Source organism: Triticum aestivum, chromosome 4D, assembly GCF_018294505.1.
Source record: "Triticum aestivum cultivar Chinese Spring chromosome 4D, IWGSC CS RefSeq v2.1, whole genome shotgun sequence".
In the NCBI taxonomy this organism is placed as follows: domain Eukaryota; kingdom Viridiplantae; phylum Streptophyta; class Magnoliopsida; order Poales; family Poaceae; genus Triticum; species Triticum aestivum.
In genome coordinates, this window is record NC_057805.1 from 123,485,601 (window position 1) to 123,491,562 (window position 5,962).

The following is a 5,962-nucleotide window of genomic DNA, read 5'->3' on the forward strand; positions in this document are numbered from 1 at the left end:
GGGCTCCGGCGGCGGCTGATGGTGAGGAAAGAGAGGGGGGCGGTATTTAAGGACGGGGGTGTGCGGCGGCTTGGGCAAGGGAGCACCCGAGGCGGCGGCGGCTCCCGTGCCCGGGACGGACTCCGGCGACGAGCTCCCGTGCGGGAAGAGGAAGGCGCGAGGCGGGCCGTCGGCTGGGCCTTTGGCCCAGGCGGCGCGCGGGCGGTTTTGTTTTGTTTTTTTTAAATAAGTTCCGCGGAAAATAATTCGTAGAAAAATAACTAAAAATCATAAAAATATGAAATAAATTTTCCCCATCTAGTTAGAAAATCTAGAATAGGGTGAACATTTTTAAAATCACAAATAAATATTTTGAAAACATGCAATATTTTTAATGCAAATAAAATCCAAATAAATTCCAAATAATGATTTTAAAATTTTTCCTCCAGTATTTCAATTTCTTTGGAGAAGTCATATTTTCTCCTCTCGTTTATTTAAAATGAAATATTTTTCCGGAGAGAAAAATAATTAAAACCACAATCCTCGTTTGAAAAATCAAATTTGAAAATTCGAGAAAATCCCCAACTCTCTCCGAGGGTCCTTGAGTTGCTTAGGATTATCGAGGATTTGTCAAAATGCAACAAAACATGATATGCAATGATGGTCTATGTATAACATTCCAAATTGAAAATTTGGGATGTTACAAACCTACCCCCCTTATGATGAATCTCGCCCTCGAAATTCGGGTTGGCTAGAAAACAGGTGGGAGTGGTTTTTCCGTAGATCTTCCTCTCGCTCCCAGGTGGCTTCATCCTCTGTGTGGTGACTCCACTGAACTTTGCAAAACTTGATAACCTTGCTGCGGGTAACTCGGCTGGCATACTCGAGAATCTTAACTGGTTTCTCCTCATAAGTCCAATCACTTTCCAACTGAATCGCTTCCAGTGGCACGGTGTCTCTCAGTGGTATCTCAGCCATCTCTGCATGGCACTTCTTCAACTGCGAAACGTGAAATACATCATGTACTCCAAACAATCCTTCGGGCAATTCCAGCTTGTAAGCAACTTCTCCCATACGTTCCAACACTCTGTATGGTCCGATAAAACGGGGCGCTAACTTTCCTTTAACTCCAAAGCGCTTCACTCCTCGAAGTGGTGATACTCGAAGATACACTCTGTCTCCGACTTCTTGAATGGTCTCCTTTCGTTTAGAATCAGCATAACTCTTCTGCCTGGACTGGGCTACTTTGAGCCTATCGCGAATCAATCTCACTTTCTGTTCAGACTCCTTAATCAAATCTGGTCCAAACAACTAACGATCTCCAACTTCGTCCCATAACAACGGTGTTCTACACCTCCTTCCGTACAAAGCTTCGAAAGGGGCCATCTTCAAACTGGTTTGATAACTGTTGTTATACGAAAACTCCGCATATGGCAAATTTTTGTCCCAACTAGATCCATAATCTAGTGCACATGCTCTCAACATGTCCTCCAAAATCTAGTTGACTCTCTCGGTCTGTCCATCTGTCTGTGGGTGAAATGCTGTACTAAATTCCAGCCTGGTTCCCAACGTTTCATGTAACTGCTTCCAAAACTTCGATGTAAATTGGGTTCCTCTGTCTGATACAATGGTCCTCAGAACTCCATGCAAACATACGATCCTGGTCATGTATATCTTTGCCAACTTAGCACTGGTGTAAGTGGTCTTCACTGGAATGAAATGAGCCACTTTCGTCAAACGATCGACTACAACCCATATCGAGTCATAGCCTGAACGAGTCCTGGGTAATCCCGTGATAAAATCCATGCCTATTTTATCCCACTTCCATTCGGGTATCGGCAATGGTTGTAGCAATCCTGCTGGCTTCTGATGCTCTGCCTTCACTCTCTGACATACATCACAAACTGCTACATACTCCGCAATATCCTTTTTCATTCCGGTCCACCAGAAAGTATTCTTCAAATCCAAATACATCTTGGTATTCCCTGGGTGAATCGAGTACGGTGAATCATGGGCTTCTTGCAAAATCAACTTCCTGATCTCCGGATCATTTGGTACATATACGCGGTCCTCGAACCATAAGGTATCGTGCTCATCCTCACGAAATCCCTTGGCTTTTCCTTTGCTCATCTTCTCCTTTATCTCTTCAATCTCCTTGTCTGTTTTCTGAGCTTCTCTGATCCTTTCCATCAAGGTAGACTGAATCTCCAATGTCGCTAAATAGCCTCTTGGGACTATCTCCAAACATAGCTCGCGAAGGTCCTCGGCTAACTCCTAAGGTAACTCTCCTGTCATGAGGGTGTTGATATGACTCTTGCGGCTCAACGCGTCTGCTACTACGTTAGCCTTTCCAGGGTGATAATGCAATCTCATATCATAATCTTTAATGAGCTCCAACCATCTCCTTTGTCTAAGGTTTAACTCCTTCTGCGTGAAAATGTACTTCAAACTCTTGTGATCCATGTACACCTCACAATGGTTTCCGATGAGAAAATGTCTCCATGTCTTCAATGCATGCACCACGGCTGCTAATTCCAAATAAGCATAATTCTTCTCATGGGGTTTAAGTTGTCGTGAAGCATACGACACAACTCTTCCTTCCTGCATAAGCACTGCTCCAAGTCCTCCACGAGAAGCGTCACAATAAACTTCATAGTCCTTGCGTTGATCGGGCAGAATCAACACTGGTGATGTAACCAATCGTTTCTTCAGCTCTTGGAAACTAGCTTCACATTCCTCAGTCCAATTGAATTTGGTGTCCTTCTTCAATAGCTCAGTCATGGGCTTAGCAATCTTTGAGAAATTCTCGATGAATCTCCGGTAGTATCTTGTAAGTCCAAGAAAACTCCGGATTTCTCCAACTATCGTGGGTGATTCCCAACTTGTCACTGTGTCAACCTTGGCAGGGTCTACTGCTATTCCTTCTCCAGAAATAACATGTCCAAGGAATCCAACTTCCTTCAGCCAAAATTCACACTTGCTGAACTTGGCATATAACTGATGTTCTCTGAGCTTCTCAAGTACCAATCGTAAATGCTCCTCATGCTCTTCTTCATCCTTGGAAAAGATTAAAATATCATCAATGAACACCACGACGAACTTATCCAAAAACTCCATAAGCACTTTGTTCATCAGGTTCATGAAATAGGCAGGTGCGTTAGTCAGTCCAAATGACATAACGGTATACTCATACAATCCATATCTGGTGGTAAATGCCGTCTTGGGTATATCCTGCTCTCGAATCTTTAACTGATGGTACCCTGATCGTAGATCAATCTTGGAAAATACTTTAGCTCCTTGCAAGCGGTCAAACAAATCATTGATCATCGGTAGTGGGTACTTGTTTTTGATGGTCACTTCATTCAAACCTCGGTAATCAACAACCATCCTTAGTGATCCATCTTTCTTCTCCACTAGAAGTACTGGTGATCCCCAAGGTGACGAACTTGGGAGAATATAGCCTTTATCCAGTAACTCCTTGATCTGCTTCTTAATTTCCTCAAAATCCTTTGCGGGCATCCTGTACGGTCTCTTAGATATTGGCCCTGTGCCTGGAAAAAGTTCAATCAAGAACTCAATGTCTCTATCCGGTGGCATGCCTGGCAACTCTTCTGGAAATACATCCGGATAATCCTTCACCACTAGTACTTCCTCCTGTACAACTCCTGATAAGGAATTCACTTGAGTCCTCTTCGGCATATGCCGGGATACATACTTGATCCTTTTTCCTTCTGGGGTGGTAAGCAAAATCGTCTTGCTGGCACAATCGATGTTTCCTCCATACAACGATAGCCAATCCATTCCCAAAATCACATCCAAACCTTGCGATTCCAAAACAATGAGGTCTGAGGGGAAAACATGCCTACCAATGGCCAACGGTATCTGAAAACATCCTTGGGTGGCCATATACTCTGCTCCTGGCGAGGTTACTAACATGGGGCTTTTGAGAACTTGGGTGGACATCTTAAACTTGTTTACGAATCCCCTTGATATGTATGAATGCGATGCACCAGTATCGAAAAGAACGGTTGCAGTAAATGACTTAACCAAAAACTTACCTATTACTGCATCAGGCTGAGCTTCAACCTCCTCCACGCTCACGTGGTTCACATGTGCTTTGTTGAACGGGTTCGGCTTCTTCCCAGAGCTTCCATTGCCATTTCCATTTTGGGCTTCGGGACAATCAGTAGCATAATGTCCCGTCTTCTGGCACTTGAAACAAGTAATGTGACTTAGATCTCTCTTGGTTGGGGTAGATGGGTTTGTGCGGTTCTGTCCGTTTCTTCCTCCATTCCCATTACCATTCTTGGAGCCATTATGGTTGTGCGAACTACCTCCTCCATGGGTATGCTGAAACTGTCCTCCCGGCTTCGGGGTAAATCGTGGCTTCTGCTGGGCTCCAGAATTGTATTTCCCTTGTCCATACTTCCTCTTATGGTTTTCAATCTGCTGTTGCTTCCCTTCAATCATGAGAGCTCTATCTACCAGCTCCTGGTAGTTGTTGAAAGTTGCTACCATCAACTGCATACTCAGCTCATCATTCAGTCCTTCCAAAAACTTCTCCTGCTTGGCAGCATCTGTAGCAACGTCATCTGGTGCATAACGTGCTAACTTACTGAAATCCTCCACATACTGGCCTACGGTGCGTACTCCTTGGCGTAGGTTGCGAAACTCACGCTTCTTCATAGCCATAGCTCCTGTTGAAACATGAGCTGTACGGAAAGCTTGCTGAAACTGGTCCCATGTGACAGTGTCAATAGGATGCGTGGCTGTATAATTCTCCCACCATGATGCTGCGGGTCCATCAAGCTGATGTGCGGCAAAACGCACTCTTTCCGCATCTGTGCATCCTGCAGTGGTCAACTCCCTTCCAACTTTGCGGAGCCAATCATCTGCTACAATCGGCTCGGTGCTACTGGAAAACACCGGCGGGTTTAGCCTTAAGAAACGGGCTAAGTGATCAATAGGTGGTGGTGGCGGTGGGTTGTTGTTGTTGTTGCCTTGGTTCTGAACTAACACTTGCATCAGGGCATTCTGTTGCTGAATCAACTGGGTGATCTCTGGCGGGAAAACAAATCCGGTGTCGCGTCTCGGAGGCATCTGATAGGTTTAGAAAAGATGAGAGGTAAGAATAGAATGAGGTCTAGAGAGAAAACACTACCCATATGCTCATGAGACAAATTCAATCAATATCACTCAATCAATCAAACAAGGCAAAACAATCGATCTAACTAGCGTTACAAAGTGCTTGAACTATACTATTAAATGGGGGAAAACTACTACTGATATGGTGGTCTACTAAAAATTCTGATCCGTTGAAGACTCCATGATGTCTGCTCCAGCGTCATCAATCCATTCGTCTTCACTTGGTTCCGAGTCGGTGTCGTCGATGATGATGTAGTTATCCGGACAAGTGCATTCGTCGACTTCTGCTTTTGGCACTGGATTTCCCACGAATGCTCCAATCTTATTCTCCAGGTCGTCAATCTTCCCTACTAGCGCGTTGATTTCCTCCAAGTAATCTTTGTGTGTAGTCTTGAGTTCTTCTTGGAGTTCCTTGATCTTCGTGAATGCCTTCTTCAGTTCTTCCTTGTCCGTGCATATCTGATTCTCCTGGCGTCGGATATGTTGGTCTGCTCCTGGATGAAAGCTGCAATTGATCCATCCTTCTTGGTCTTGATCATCTCCCATTGCGCGTCTCGACGTCCACAAATTTGGTAAATTGTATCCTTAAGCTCCTGGTGTTAGACTTCTCCAATGCGTCCCATGGCGATGTGTGCGGCCATGCTCTTCCCTAAACTCCAAGTTGGTGCTTCGAAAACCAATCTCATGGCACTAAACATCCTTCCTGGAATGATAACTTGAATCTTCCAGCTCTCCTCTTCAGGTAATGTGGCGTTGTAGGTTCCGGTGACGCTTGGTATTCCTATGTTCAAGTACTTGGTGACTTCCTTCAGATGTCGACCAAACGGCGTGTCTTCAT